This window comes from Poecile atricapillus, chromosome 13 (genome assembly GCF_030490865.1).
Source record: "Poecile atricapillus isolate bPoeAtr1 chromosome 13, bPoeAtr1.hap1, whole genome shotgun sequence".
Lineage (NCBI taxonomy): Eukaryota > Metazoa > Chordata > Aves > Passeriformes > Paridae > Poecile > Poecile atricapillus.
In genome coordinates, this window is record NC_081261.1 from 9,796,355 (window position 1) to 9,810,835 (window position 14,481).

Genomic DNA, 14,481 nt, shown 5'->3' on the forward strand with positions numbered 1-14,481 from the left:
CAGACACTGAATAGCACTAGATGAGAAAACTCTTAATAACCTGATGATATTAATTTATGGATTATCTAATGATATGAACAGATATCAGTCTAACTATGTACACATTGGTAAACTGTTCCCATAGAGCAAACTGTCCTTTGTTTCGTGTGTGTGTGTGTGTGTGTGCAGTAATGGAGAGATATTCAGAGGAGCCCAAGAATGCCCCAAAAGATCCCCCAAGGCCTGTATTTCTCTGCAGTTCCATAAGATCTTTCAAAAACATTGATTATTTGTTCTCCTACACAAGAGTAGACTCAGAGACAGTGGCCACGTCTTCACTTTTCTGAGCCTGCTCTTCAAAAGGCATAATTTTATCATGGAAAAGCAACAGATTTGGCTCTCTGCAGAGTGCACAAATCACACAGTGAGCAGTGAAAAAACCCCATTTTGTTTACTCACCCAAACAGAGGGTAAAGAAAACTCTCCAGTTGAATAGCAGGTACCATACAATCACCTTTTAATGTATAAAGACGCACATGTATAAAGGTTGTGGGAGCTTAGGAAATGTAATTTCTGTCTTTTAGCTTGTTTAATGCTTGGCTTGGCCACAAAGAGGTTTTTACAAGAACATCTATACAGCACTTGAACACTATTTTAAAATGTGGACCATTTTTCTGACACCCGGAGGGCACCACGGTGTGATACAGCATTAAGCATTGTTATGGAGTGATTTCTCTAAAAAATCCTGGGTTTCCCCCGTGTTGTGCAGAGCTCTCCAAGCCAGCAGGTGTGGCTGTGGAGCCTTTCGAAATCCAGGGATTTCTTCCATCAGTCCCGAGGCTGCGGAGCGATGACATCTCTGTACTCCCTTCTAGCGAGGATACTCCAAAAGCTGCGGCTTTGCCTTCTCCCTGGGAAATCCCAGGGAACTGTAAACACGAGCGTGTTTGGCCACTTCTTTTACACTGACACAGTGTCGGGATTTTTGCTGCAAAGGAAAACTATTGGTTGTGTCCTTTGCTAACAAGCTCCATTTTTAATGCACACAATTGCCATTATCCTTTCAACTACTCATGAGGAATTTGGCTCTCTGAGTTGTTTAATAGCAAATTTACTTTAGATGCTGGCATATGGTTTAAGAGAAAATGTTATTTAATATAACTTAAAACATCATAATTTGCTATCAGATTCTTACCAGACCTGAGAGCCAGCTTCTCACAAGAAACAAAATCAAATTCTCCTTCAAAGCACAGAGTAACAGCAGAGATGTAGAACTACTAAAAGATGAGAAATGCTGATTTTAATGCCTGTCAGAATGGTGCAGGATTTGGGAAGGTGAGAACTGCTCTTCTTAAATATTTATTGCTGCATAAAATTGTTATTGTAATTACAGCCCACTGGTGATTTTAAGCAGCAGCATGAGAAACATCTTCACTTGTTGAAGGACCTTCCAGGTAAGGATATGAGACCCTTTAGGGGGCTGTGCACTGTTACAGAATATTTCTCTTGCAGACGATCCTCTGCTGTTTTATTCCAGATATGTTAAGATAATGCTGGACTGAGTGTTCCAGCTGATGTTTTGTCATAGTTTCCAAAAATAAAAGAAAGTAAATGAAGGTTGTATGAAAGCAGTTGTGATTGTGGAGTCAGCAGTTGCTGAGCTGACTTAACTTGAAATAACAGCCACTGAAAAAAACAACAAAACTTGGCTCATAGAAATTTCCTGAACTGGAACAGTCAACAAGATTATTTTTAGTTCAGGTTTTAATGTTTTATTATTTAAAGGGAAAACAATTTCTAGATGAAAAACATTCTATTTAGTTTCAACAAAAGGTATTTTCTTACATGCTAATCTTTAAACAACAAATTTTTACAGGGTATGGTTTCTCAACTACCTCTGTTTATGAAGTTTTCCAGTCCCAACATCATTAACAAAAATAAAGCTAATGTGAAAAAGTGAGACAGGACATTTTAGCCAAAAGCTGGTTTTGGTGTAGTTTTATAGAGAGGTGAGGACATGTTTGAGTCAGGGGTCCAGCATTGCCCAGAAAGCCTCTTCACTGCTAAACACTGATTATGAGCTGTAGTTTGGTGAGCAGGGTAACTGACATGAGTAATCAAAAGTATTTATTTAATATTTTTTGTTGTTAAATAGCTGATGTTTAAATATGAACAGTGAAATTACCTTTTAGACTCCTTAGTCTAGTTTTGTATCTGTTTATTCTGTATAATTAGAGGGCAGACTTAACTTTGGCTGTAGCCTTTTATCCCAACAACTAAACACATTTCATTTGCAAGTGTTCTAAACTATATTTCAAAATTATTTTAAAACAAATATTTGGTACAGCTTGATCAATGTTTCTCTTGGCAGCAGCTCTGCCTGCTGCAGCCCAGAGTCCCGTTGTTTCTCTCCAGTCCCACATCTTTCCCTAAGCTGTGCTGGCATAATTGCATGTGGGTTTGCACGGTGAACCCAGTCAAAGACCTGATCTGAATTAAAATAACCTGACCAAAGATGGGTGCTTTGAGCTTGGATCCTCCTCCTGCAAGAACTCTCATGGGGATGTTCTGGCACCACTGGGATTGTGGCCTGGGGAGGGACACAGTGAAAAGAGGGGCAGCTTCACTCAGGACACGGAACCACAGCCTTGGTTTTTCAAACTGAAACCCCAACACTGACTTTGGCTCATTCAATATCTAAAGAAAAAAAACCAACCAAACAAAAAGTAATTACATAGCTGATACTGGAGTCTTGTTTTAATTCTGCTTCTCCAATATCCATGCCTAAAATAACTGAGTGTACCATGAATTAATGGCATGATACAGGGATTAGTACACACAGAAAACACATGAGGAATCGGCAGAATAACGTAAGAGTAGGGAAAGCATGCAAACATGCATTTCTGGGAGGAAGATCTAATTGGAGAGCATAAATTGCAAACAAACAAAAAAGCTAACAGAAAATGAGTAGGTATTTTATAGTTATCTTTGTGTTTTCTGCTACCAGCCCGGAGTGATGGTGGATCTGCAGCAAGAGGAGCAGTTATACATTAACTGCTGAGTCACCAAAGCATGACCCAAGATTGTAATTGAGCATAAGTTACCTATAGAGGCAGTAAAATAAACTGGAACTAAGAAAATAGTTAGTGGGGATGAGTTAAACTGCTGTTCCACATGTTTAACTGAAACTGGAGAGTTTGGTTGTACTGAAAATGCATTATTGAGACTGTCTGTGTTGTGGGGGCTCTCTTATCCATCCTGTATTTTTGAGGGAAAGCAATTTCTGCTTGACTGTGATTTCTGGTATCATGAGGTGTCTGTAAAGTATTTAAAGAATCTTGCTGAGCAGCAAAGTTCATGCAATAAGGACACTGGAAGAGTTAATGAGTTGTGAAATCTAGAAGTCTTTGTTTATCACAGGAATTAGGATGCCAGTTCCAGTAACTCTTGCAATCAGTTTTCCTATTTATTGTCACATATTTAAAATTTTTCATTAGCGTTCCCCTGTTGAATTTTCCAGCTGGTCACTGATATTGCCAGGAAAAAAAAGTACAAGCAACCCAAGCTGAATAGTTAGGACATAGTAAAAAGCTATGAAAAATCTGGAATGTTAAAAAAATTAACAGTGTTAAAAAATAAAGAGCCCTGTTGTTACATTTAAATTTAAAACAAATATTTATTTTATTTTGTGTCTTTAAAACACAGTAACTATTTAAATTCAGCCATTACAGTATAACATTTTGAAATATTATCAGTTTTGCGTATTTCATGGCAACTAAAACTCACACCATCAAAATTAGGACAATTTTGGTGCAGCTTAATTTGTTCCTCTTTATTCTTGCACTGTTGAAAAAACATAAGCACTAGGACAGTGCTGCCCTGGCTTGTGATTAGCTTTGAGCTGTTACTATTTGTGAAGTGTATATCCTGCACATGGCTTGAATTTACCAACACAGGCTAATACAGCCCCACGCCCTGTGCTCAGATACTGGGAGAATTAGAGAAGATTACATCCAGATTTAGATGCCAGGCTATTTTTAAATGCTCTTCCTCTCCTAATGCATTTTCCTGTATAATCCTATCTAAAATTTTATTTTGAGGTTCTAGGGTAAGTAGGGAAGTGGCTTAATGTCACCAAATCCAGAAAAAGCTTCCTTGGGCTTGAGGTTAGAGCTCAGAAAAACAGATTTCATTCACTGGATCTCAGCTCAGAAGAAGGAAGAACATACCTTAAAGATCCCAGAAATAAAAACAGTATCTCTGAGGTTAAAAAAAAAAAAAAAAAAAGTGAAAGGAAGCTTGCAAATCCTGCAGAAATAAATAATAATATCTTTTCCATTTTAAATGATCGTCTGGATCTGATGCCAGCCTAACTGTCTGGATCATGTTCCTTCCTTGTTGAAGCTGCTGGCTGAGATGGTTTGGGGTAAATAATTTCATTGTTGAACACTGATTCCTCACCTGTGAAGTGGTATTCACTTTACAAAGCCCACTGAGAACTACTGATGGAAAATGCTATTCTACAGTTGGTAATAATATATGATGCTTTTCATACAAAATATCAGTATCTGAATTATTTTAGAAATGTGCTCATTGTTTTCAGATCTAAGCAATTACCAGGTTTTAGAAGGGTGGTCAAAGAAGACCAGATAATCAGCTAATCTCTGCTATTCAATGCTTTGGCCTGGGAAATTAGAAATTCTTTCCTGTGCACTGTATGCTTCCCGCCACTCTGCAGAGTTAGCAAATAGGACACCATGGAAAGAGAAAAGTCTAACACAAGCAGGAACCTCTTTGCTGGAAGGAAACTGGAGGGGAAAAAAGTTCCTTTGTGAGTGAGATGGAAATAACTATCCAATACAGAAATATCTGTTGCACTCTGATTCTGTGAAGGCATATCCAGATCACAGAGTCACCCATGGGCTGTCACAGTCATCATGCTTTAGCATAGTCACACCCACCATGCAGCTCTGGGAGTTCTGCTCTTTGCCACAAGTTTGTATCTACTTGGGTTTAATTGTTTTCTGAAGAGCAGCTGTAATTATTAAGTATTTTATTTCATATAGGGGTAAATGTTTAAGAAAAATATCACAATTGCATGACTGCAGAAGTGTATTTTCCAAGTGAAACACCTGATTTTCAGTGACTATGTCAGGCAAAGAGCGCCTTACCTTACCTGCACCAAGCATTATTTCAGAGGGTTTCTAATATTTCCTTCTAGTTGTTTTGGGATGTTACAGACAGATCCAACAGGGAAAAAGCTGCACCAGCTGTTGGAAAGAAAATAGTTCTTTTCATCATGTAATTTTTTTGGACTCATTGGTTAATTCTGTCCTTTGTTCTGTTGCATAGGGAGCTTACGCAGGCTGTGATGAGACAAAATTACATCAGCTATACAAACATCCTCTCAAAATTCAGAACTCATATCTCCCCTGGAGTCCCTTGAATACAGCCACTAATTATCTCATGGAATGTGCTCTGCTGCAGTGTGAAGAGCACCAAAGTGATGCCAAAGGAGAGACTGCTCACTAAAACCATAGGTTTGCTTAAATGGTGTCACTATTTCTCCAAACCAGAAGTGCTTTCCAAGGGGAGGAAAGATGATGTTATAGTTAAAGTAGGGAAGTGAGACACAGCCAGGGCAAGAGCCATTCTTCAGCTGAGAGCTACAGGAGAAGTACAGGGAAGACAAAGGAAAACACGGAAAAGGGACCACCTCATCCAGTGGTAGGTGAAGATTTGAGCAACATATATCAGATTCCCTGGCAAAGCCTGCTGCCATTTAAAGCAATGCTCTGCTTTGTTCTGAGGGAGGTGAGGTGTGTTCTGTCCTGAAACCTTTAACCATCCTGTTTTTCATTTCCTTACACCAGCCAGCGAAGCTTCAGTACATTCAGTAGTTGAATACTGAAAATTTGGAAACCTGAGATCTTGGTGACAGATAAATATGTACAGTTAATAAACTTATTATTCTTTTAAGGCTCGGGGGCAAATGCAGCATTACTGAAGATGGAAACAATTTGGTTGATATCACTGGAGCCGAACACACTTAAGCCAGAATGTAACATAAATGCTCATCTAATCCCCTGTGACCTCTCAATTATTCCCATGCAGTGTAACAGTGATTTCATAGATCACACTGATAGGAAATATAATTTAAACTTTCTGTACTATGTATATTCTATAAAAGTTTAGTTTAGTTTAGTTCTGTACTGCGTGTGCTTGTTCCTTTAACTTCCTAACTCAGTTGTCACCAAGGCAAGTTAATCTGTAGGATATTTCAGCTGGAGTTAAGGGTTGCAGCAGAGACACTTGAGCCCATTGTGAGCCTTTGTGTTCTTTCTAGTACTATTTATCCTGATGATTTCATCCCTGTCCTAGTGACTGATTATCAAACGAGTAGCCTTTGTATGCAGGAGACAATGTATTGATTGCTAGCCGTGGGGAGCTGCGTGGGATATGGTTGTTATGTATCTACAGCTGGAGCTTGCTGAGTAAAGAATCACTAGCACAAGGCATTTGCTGTAGCTTTCCATAGATAAAGAACATTTCAGGAATAAAATAGAAATTTCCCCAAGTGTATCTAACATAAGTTTCACTCAAATATTTACAGTTAAGTACAAACATTTTATGAGATTTAGGGAAATTTAGCAGTGTCCACTGCTGCATATAAAATTCATTTGTCTACTTCTGGATTTTCTTTTTCTGTCTTAACTATAGAAATTAAAACCCCTGTCTCAACAGAAATGAAGAAGTTTGTTCTCTGAACTTTTGAAATTGTTTGTTATCTCCTGGGTAGCATCTTGATTCCTGGAACTGGCAAGATATTCACTGCTTCTTACCAGTATCAATGTTTGGTTTGGATTGTCTGCCTCTGGAATCATGTCAAACCCAACCACTCTTGTTACACCATTCTTAATACTAGACCAGCTGTCCTGTGCTTCTTGGTATCTACTCTTTTTTTAAATACATGCAATCAGATTATATTGTCCCCCTTTGATGCCACATAAAATCCACAGGTGAACAGCCAAAAAAAGGTTCAGTGTAGGGTGGCATGTGAAATGTACTGGCATGAAGAAATACTCTTTTCTAGCTGGGTTGGTCATGTGATTGGTATTTGGCAGAGAGTCATAGCATGACTCAGTGAAATCTTTTCAACAGTGAAGCTGCTCATATAGTAAACATTCCCAAGCACTAGACTGTAGAGTTTTATTTCACTCAAGTAAAATCCCATTATATTAAATTATAACATGGAGACATTCTCTACATTAAATTAATGGATGCAGCTCTTCAAGTTCTCTCCATCTGTTCTACCCTTTAATTAAAAAACCAAAAAAGCACAGTTCACAATCCCATGATAAAAAAGGGAAGTAGAAGGCATTTGGATGCATAGGAACTACCAGCATCTGCTACATACATGGTCTCACTTCACAATAAGCTGTACTTTGCTGATAGCATCCCTACTTTAATAGTATGTATTAGTAGTTTCAGGTGGATATATTCAGTCACTCCTTCACCTAGAAATCTTATTGTCCAGTGCTGTGGTTCTGACATCTGGCACAGAGTTGCTTTTCAGACTAAGTGAAATTAGACACACCTTTGTGTCTGCAAGACATTGAACACTGCAGAATCTCCTGAGCCAAGTGAAAAGCCATGTTACACATACCCTCTGTCAGCATTTCTTAGAGAGGCTACCGTCTCTACAAGGAATGTATATATGTGTACATACATTTCTTCTGGATTATATGTAGAAAGCATTAAGACAGATGGACAAAATGCAAATATTTGCATTCAGTGACACTGCCCAGAAGCTTTTTCACAGATGTAGTAATGAATTTGTTTTCCAAATATGACTTTTTAAGGTAATTTATACTTTGAAGAAAGTGTATTTCAGTTTAGAAGATCTGCTCACATAACTAGCAAAATTAATAGTAGGTATAACTCTTCACAGAAGAGAAAGTGGGAGTTGAAATGGCCTTGAAGATCTTTAAACAGATACAAGAGACATCTCCTGTCTCCTGATCTGTTCTCCAGCCCATGGTGCCTCCTGCAATACTGGTTTTATGGCACAGAGTGAGAACAAGAGTTATTTTCTTTAACACAGAAGTTCATTAAATAGTCCCATAAAACCAGAAGAACTTGTTTTGGAAGAAGTCAGCCCTATCTCAAGGCTACTGTAATGTACTCACCTTTATTGTGGAAATTCTTTCACTTGGTATACTAATTACACATGAGTAATTCTTGGTAGATTTTGGTACATTTCCTGACTGTTTTCAGTTGGACACTGTCAAAAAAATAGAGCTGTAGGAACTATGCCAGTGATGTTTTTCTGCCTACTAGAAGAAAAAATATGAGTGATTTTCTGCTGTATAAGATTTGTTAAAAGGAAGATCTAACTACCATCAGGACAGAGACTGCCATTTATGAAAAGTTACATTGAGGGACTTCACGTAGGAACATCTCCATTGCAAGAATGGTCAATTTAACCATTGTGATGTTGAGAATAATTTGTACTATATCTGATGTCTGGAAGGTGATGTTTCTGGAATAAATGTTCTTCTGAGAAGGTTCAGATGGATTTTTTTATGATTATTTTTGATAGTAAAATTTGAATCAAAATTAAACTTGCTGGGCAGTGCCCCACAGCACGACTCAGCAATCCTGTGCTGGGGAGTCTCTCTTGTGAAGCTGGAAACTCCCTCTCATTCTGCACGGCTGAGATCAATCACTGCTGTAACAGGCCCTGATTGCCTCTCACTCATTCAGTCCTGATACAGATGTTGAACTGAAAAATTAGAATTGCTTAAGTTAATGACAGTTTCCTGAAACCAGTTCTTCTCTCTGATGATACACCTGACAACTTTATTTAACTATGGAGAAATTATTCATCCAGTGAAAACAACAGTCATAACTTCATTGATCTTTTCAGTTTGTAATCAGAGGAGGAAAACCACACTGGTTAAATGTGCAAAATAACATTGTGCATGTGCTAGATATGTACACCTGAGAGTAAATCTCTGCATGCCCCAGCAGCAGCAGCAGGTTAGTACTGGTTGCTGCCTTTGAGTACAGCAAGACTGAGCTCTGGACACTCTTAGTGCCAGGGAGGGACTCAGATGTTACTCAGCTCAAGCTGAGTATGCACTTGGGAAGCCCAGCACAAACCCAGCTTTTAACCTGAGAACTTTTCGGATTTGTTGGTTTGGGCATCCAACAGCCAGGTGTGAGTAGCACCTGCATGACAAACCTGCAGTTCAATCCAGTGGCAAGAGGGCTAATGGGGAATGTTACTTTGCCACTAAGGATGTCAGGTGCTTTCCTCAGTAAGTTCCCAGCTCCAGCTGAAATGCCAAGAATTTTTGTGAGTGAGATTAATATGCCACTCTTCATGGCCATTTCTCATTCTTTTGTCAAATCTGGGATTTTTGTTAGTCAAATTTATAACAGTGTTTTTTAAAATTTATTTTTCATTATATTTATCTTATGCAGAACTCCAGGGAGAAAAACCAGTTTAAAACTACATTTTCAGAGCTCATGAGGTATTGCAGATCATTTGATCTGATCCAATGCAGTGAGGCTGAAAAGGAGGAAGAAAGGAAGTTATGGACAGGAAAAGGTATAGAGGAGAAGAACTGTAATCAGGAAGAATAAATGCTGTCTTCGATGTGAAAAGGATGTTGATCAAGAAGGGAGGTCACAGCATGCAATGAAATAGAAGATGAAAAAATAAAATGTATTGTTCAAATTGAATAAATTAAGTTTTGTTGTTGTGATTACATAGAGAGCAGGGGAGCTTGTTATAGCTGAAGGGAGATATCTAATATTCTCAGGATTGACCACTACCTCTTCCCAACATTTTTCATCCTTCCCAAGGCACATATGTTTAATAGATATGATTAAGAAAGGTGAGGAAAGGTGACATAGCTCATGGCTGGAGGGATAAATGGTCTTAGCTACTAAAAATGGAGACAGTACCTTGAGAATGAACACAGTGTTACTAACGAGAAAGCTCAGGTTTATCAAGTGCAGTTCTATCCACCTGAAGTTATTATCTTTCTAAGTATTTTACCATTGTTATTACATTTTGCATGTTTATATATTTACTATTGTTACACTCACAAATATTTGGACTGTCATTGAGTTGCAATGACCAGCAGTTTCTGCTTAGGCAATTTACCTAAGGATGCTTGTGACTGACAGGACTTTGTAATTCCAAAGCTCCAAGGGCAGTCTACACATTTTGATATTAATTAATAATTTTGTTTTGATTAATATTAAAATGGCTCATCAAAAAAAGAAGAGACAATTCTATGTAGACTCTGTATAACCCAGCTACAGTATTACAAATAATTTCAGGTTGCTACAGCATGTTCTTCCACTCCACACTTAAAATAAATTTTTGGTGAGAACACTGTTATGTAAGGCTGCAAACAAGATTTGGAACAATAAGAATTATCCAACTTTCCACCTATTTTTAATACCTAAGATGGAAGGCACTGAAATTCTGAATGAGAATATTCAAAGAGCAAAGCACAGCAGTGAACCCACCTATTACAATTAGATCTGATTCAATATTAGGTTAAAAATAAGGTCAGGTTCTTATTTGTAACTAGCTATTACTAATAATACACTTGTTAATCACAGTGAAGAGAAATCAGGATCTAAGTGTGCCTGTGCAATGAACTTCTCCTTTGTCCTTTAGCACATACACAAAGACATTCCGGAAGAAAATTTCCTTCCCCAGACTCTCTCTTTAGAGGAAGCATTCAAGCAGCAGCCAGCACTGCTTGGAACGGGGCTTGAGAGCTGATGCTGAGCTGGAGGGCAAGGCAGCAGTTCAGCCAAGCCATCCTTAGCAGGTTGTGTGGACCTGTTTTGTCACACAAGACACCTGTGACATCTCCAAACCAACATGGATATCATACTAGCATGCATTACAAGTCACAGGTACTCCCCAGCTGTGTTTATGCTTCCATCATTGCAACACAGTGACAGTGCTATGAAACAAACATACATTCACTGGGCAGGAAAGTGAGAGAGCAACAACTTAAATTTTCTTGCTGTGATTCTTTTTTGCAGCCTTTTTGTAGCTTAACTGCTTGGCCCAGCTCAAGGTCATCATGACAGTAACTGTAATGTTGTATCAACTGATGAGTAAATATCTGGAAAAAAAAATTAACAGCTATAATATGCAGAGAATCTCCTTCATTCACCCAAGGGAACAGGCGCAGAATGGCTCCAACAGTCAGATGTTGCCTGGCTGAAGTGTAACAGAATCCCCAAGACCAGACAAGAGGGGCAGAATAAAGGTAAGAATGGTTGAAGTCCACAGTGAACTACTTTGCAAGGGCACAGTTAAAGAGTAGAAATGTTATGATAATCCTAAACAAAAGGTCACCTGGATTTATAGACATTTAATAGGATATCAGTCTCATTCTAAGGAAAACTATTCTCATTATGGCCATGCAACCTCCCCAGCTACTTAGTCAGCTGCTTTCTTTCGGTTTAATTACTACATTTGGCATAATTCTGTGCACCAAGATGAGGGGAGAAAATACATCCTGTGAGGTTTTAGCCATAATCTGGATGTTGCATAGTGTTTGGGATTTCACAGAAGTGAGCAGTTCAGCCCCTTGTTAAGATGTTGCAGCTTAAAAAACCCCATGTCTTTCAAGTCCTGCATTTTTCATATTCCTAAAGCCAGCCATCTGAAAGCCAGAAGCAGTGGTTTCTCCATTGGGTGTTGGCACAAAAAGCAAAGACATACATCTATCCCATATCTAACACAGGAAACATTGTGTAGGAATTGTCCATACAAGGCATGTGGGATGTGCCAGGTTTGTGCCACTTACAAAAAACACACTTGGGAATCACATTATCTCCATGACAACTGCTTGTACGTATTAATAATTTGTTGTGTACTTAAACATAGCTTATGGAAAGGACTGAAAAATAGGAGTTTTTCCAAAGAAAGCACTTGTAACACAAGCTGTGCTGATCAGAGTGTCACACCAGCAATCAGCAAGCCTAAAGCCTCCAGCATGAGCTTAGCAGGACATTTCACAGATGATTATGTTACCTGTTTAAAAGTAAGGAATTTAAGGATGGGTCCAAGTATCTATTGAACTGGGGTCTCTACTCTCGACTCTCAATGCTTCTGTCATGTTTGGAAAGGGAGTTAATTTCAGCATCTGTTTCCTCATCAGGCTGAAATCATGTATTTGTCCAGCTGGTGATAAAGTGATAATATTTGTCCTGGCAGAGGTGGTGTGTATCAAGTATTCTAGAGATTAAAACTAGTAGATGATAGTTAGGAGGAACATGGCCCTGTGCTCAGGTGCACAAAGATGTACCTACTGCCACAGTGCTCCTACCCAGCCAGGCTGGACACTGAGTTCAGTGCCACGCTCATGGGGAGAGAACAGGACATAAAATATTTGCTAAATATTAAACCCCTAACATTGGAGAATCAGCACTCTATTCCTAGCTTTTAAAAGACTCTTGACTATGAAATATCTGTAACCATAGTGATTTGAAAATGTGATTTTCATGGTTACTCTGTAATTTCTTCTTTCACTAAGACACTGCACTTCCTGCTTTATCTACAACACGAGTGTGAACGATGAAATAGCAGATTTGAGTAATATGTTTTGTGGTATACAAGACGATTAATAATGAGATTCCATATTTTACAGAAGCCATTCATTTAAAGTGAGTGGGCCTCTGTTGATAGTGGTATTACTGATGTCACTGATTTTGTCATATACTATCTGGACTCTGAAATTAGTCAAATATACAGAAATAGTATTTGTTTGTGGTAATGTAACATATCTAATATAAATGTGTTCTGTTTTTCTTTTGGTCTTTTGTAATAGTTCTGCTTAAGGTGACAGGCTTATCTGATTTAATTAAGACACAAAACATATTTCATCCAGTAGTGCCAGTACCTGAACATGCAAGAGATTACATGATGTGTACTTCTGAATTTATTTGATCAGAAGTCCCTCTCCTCATAGAGGCAGTTGACTTCCACACTAATGTACCAGTGTCTATATTCTTTGCTTGCAGAAATACATGTATTAATCAAGGTTGGCAGCTCTACATCTAAAGGTGGCAGATCATTGTTACACTATTGTATAGCCTTTAAATTGTATAGTACAGTCTTTATATTGTATTGCATAGCCCTTTAATTCTGCATTTAGTATTAAAACACCATAGCAACAGACATTTTGGACGCATTGATGGATAATTTAGAATCACTAAAATATTGAGAGTCAAGTGTGAAGAAAACTAATTTACGTGTTCCTTACTCTACAATGCTAAATTGAAAATACGTTGTATAGTTGGACGCTACACGTTGTATAGTTGGTGATATAAATCTGCATTTAAACACTGATGTCTCGTAGTACAATGGAAATGTTGATGTTACTGATAAGATTACTGCAGTTGCTAACACCCTCGTCCATGAGTTTGAGATTAATTTCAGGATTAGTTGGCACTATAGGCTAACAAGTGAGTAACCTACAGCTGGATGTGCGTAAACACAAGTGCAGTCAGCCTGAGCAGTTGAGCTCTCTCCAGAATGCCACACATGTGACATGTGGGTCCCTGACTCAGGTGTCAGCACAGCAGTGTGGCCTCCATACCCCTGACTCACTGGGGCAGCCACACCCAGGCAGCTCCTTAGGTACAAACCACACACATGCCTGGCATATATTCACATACTAAATACATTTATTACTGCCATCTCACAGGTTACAGTTTAATCTTACTGCGTATCTGAAGCCCTGACAAACACCCAACTTATGCAACACAGCACACATCCTTTAATTATTACATTATTGTACTTAAAAGGCTCAGATAAATATCTAAGAAAAGCAATTGTGATTCTCTAAACTATTGATTGTCATTCTCGAGTGAGAGGGAGGAAGGATCTGATTTCTGATCCACATATAGACAATTCAAGAGTATGAGGATACAATACAGAGCTAATGCTTGGAATGGAGACAGAAACCAAAGCTTTCCCCGTCTCTGTGAGTGTCCAGATAAACAAATCCTGAATTTCCTTTGCAGGCTACTGAATTCTCCTATAGTGAGTGGCATGGCTTAACCTTTCAGTGGCAAGCAGGGAGTGCTGAATCATCTACCCCTTCCCAACTGGAGACTGGAGCAAAAAGAGCTGTGACTGAGTCTTTTCAAACAAGTGTTCGTTTCTTTATCACTGCACTCCTGGGAACCAATGGTGGGGTTGGGAACCATCACAATTGCTCTAAAAACAGCAGGGATTATTAATCTGTGAGCTGTCCAGTCTGATGCACACTAGCAGGAAGAAACTATTAACCTGGCTTGTTTGCCTACAAAACTGCAACTGAAATCCTGCCATGTTTTATCTGGTAGCTGTGAGGAAAGCACAGGTTGTGTGGATGGTTTGCAGTGTGGTCCTCAGACATGTAACCATGCCAGAAAGTCAACAGTTATTAAAGAAAATTAGCTAGGCAAATT

The 14,481-nt window shown here is 38.7% G+C and overlaps 1 long non-coding RNA gene across 1 annotated transcript in view; it reads right to left on the reverse strand.

The window, feature by feature from the left end:
* Window positions 1-349: 349 nt before the first annotated feature.
* Window positions 350-14,481, reverse strand: part of LOC131584152 (uncharacterized) — a 30,447-nt gene continuing 16,315 nt past the window's right edge. Inside the window, exons 2-3 of the long non-coding RNA XR_009278668.1 lie at window positions 5,156-5,249; window positions 350-967 (exon numbers count right to left, since the gene is read on the reverse strand). This is a non-coding gene — a long non-coding RNA (uncharacterized LOC131584152). The remainder of the gene's footprint in view (window positions 968-5,155; window positions 5,250-14,481) is intronic.